This window comes from Marmota marmota, unplaced genomic scaffold, assembly GCF_001458135.2.
Source record: "Marmota marmota marmota unplaced genomic scaffold, marMar, whole genome shotgun sequence".
Classification (NCBI taxonomy): domain Eukaryota; kingdom Metazoa; phylum Chordata; class Mammalia; order Rodentia; family Sciuridae; genus Marmota; species Marmota marmota.
The window spans coordinates 18,658,532-18,660,826 of NW_026000068.1; positions in this window are offsets into that span (position 1 = coordinate 18,658,532).

Below are 2,295 nucleotides of genomic sequence, written 5' to 3' on the forward strand. Positions count from 1 at the left end.
TTTCTGTGGTTGTGCACATGCCAGTCTTCTTTCTCCCTCATGAGGCAGAAGTGTCCAGATTGTGCATCTTCTCCTCATTTCATAGAGCCATTTGGACTATGATGAACCTCATCTTTTCCCTCTTGTGCAGTAGGCTCAGGTACTGAGAGAATGAGCACAAGGCCCATTTCTCTTCTTTCTTACTGAAGGAGATGCCCCAGGGTTGTGTACCTTCTCTTAATCCTGCAGACTGAATGCTGTCCATCTCTTTTCCTTGGGGAGTTCACCAGAATGCCAGGAGAATGGGTGCAAAATTAAAGCAATTCTCCCATTTAAAAAATCTTTTAATTTAAAGACATCTTTAGTTAAAATTAAGTATACATATATTTTTAGAAAAAAACAGGAGAATAGTATAAAGGTCTTAGAGAAACAAATGCATCAATACACATCTATACATGAACATATTAAGTTGAATTAATATTTTTTAAAAAATTGACTTCAATTCTTTCTAAATAAGTCACACAGACATTTTGGAGCTTTCTAGGCCTAATTTCTTTGTCTTGATAGTAGTTAAGATTCTAATATTCACATAACTATTTTTCTCTTGTTAAATTGAATTTTGTTTAGGAATATCTGAGAAACTCTTGCTTGTATACTGAATGATAAGTCAATTATCAGGAAGTTTTGGCCCAGAGGTTGAAATCTCAAGGGTACAGAAAGCAAGTACTAAGGAATTAAATATGAATAACATTATGTCTGAGGCACCTTTTCCTGGAAGGGTGATAGTGCAGAATCTTTGTTATGAAATTAATAAACCTTTGGGTTCTTATAGCTTAAGGGCCAAAATTCATTTTCTATCTGACATGCTCTATTTCTTAAGTGAAAATGTATTATATGCTATCTAAATTTGCACAACTGAAGCTAGCCAATACCTAAAAAACAAATGCCAAATGTCTTCTTTGATATAAGGAGAGTAACTAAGAACAGAGTAGGGAGGAAGAGCATGAGAAGAAGATTAACATTAAACAGGGACGAGAGGTGGGAGGGAAAGGGAGAGAGAAGGGAAATTGCATGGAATTGGAAGGAGACCCTCATGGTTATACAAAATTACATACAAGAGGAAGTGAGGGGAAAGGGAAAAAAAAACAAGGGGGAGAAATGAATTACAGTAGATGGGGTAGAGAGAGAAGATGGGAGGGGAGAGGAGGGGAGGGGGGATAGTAGAGGATAAGAAAGGCAGCAGAACACAACAGACACTAGTATGGCAATATGTAAATCAATGGATGTGTAACTGATGTGATTCTGCAATCTGTTTACGGGGTAAAAATGGGAGTTCATAACCCACTTGAATCAAAGTGTGAAATATGATATGTCAAGAACTATGTAATGTTTTGAACAACCAACAATAAAAATTAAAAAAAAAAGAAAAAAAATAAATTTGCACAACCGGATTGACAGGAGTCAAATTAGTTATTTTGTTACTTAGAAGTTCTGAAAATTCAACTTTACTAAGTTTGATTTATAAACCAATATTTATAGAACATATACCATGCAGACAAGTACGGGCATAGATATTGCAGTTAACAAAGCACAAAAAAAATTCCGGCCCTTATGAATTTCTACTGTGAGGAGGGAGAGACAGATAATAATCAATGTAAATAGGTAAAATATAAGGCATGTTAAAGTAAAGAAAGGCATGAGTGGAGGTAGCGGTCAGAGTGTGGTGGGTGCTGGATTGCAGATACACTGGGGGATGGTAAACGTGGCCAAGCTAGCACGGGTAAGCAGATTTCCCAAAGGTGATACTTGAGTAAAGATTTGAAGAGGGTAATGGAATGAGTCAGGTGACTATTTGGAAGAAGAGCCTTTCAGGTAGAGGAGTGAGAGAAAGGTAGGAATGCATATGGTGGGAACAGTCTGGCTAGGGAAGCAGGAGGAATGGGGGTGAATGAAAGGAATCAGAGGATCCAGTGGACTGGATCACATGAGATCTCTAGAAATGACATTGTAAGGAGTTCTGTCTCCACCCAAGAAATCATAGGAGAATTTTGAGCCAAGAAACTACAGGATGTACCTTTTAAAAAAGATTACTCTGGCTGCAATCTTTAGCTGAAGTCTCCTCTTCTAAAGTGCACATTGCTATTACTGTTGGTAGGTTTCAGGGAAGCTGGCAGTGAGGAGTGGGACAGGGAGGATACAAATTCATCATCTCATGAACCACTATGGATTCTTTTGAGTTCATGGATATGAAAGTTAAGGTTCTGTTTCAGGTCATTGAAGAGTTAATCTGTACTATCTGAAGATATTGTCTCCATA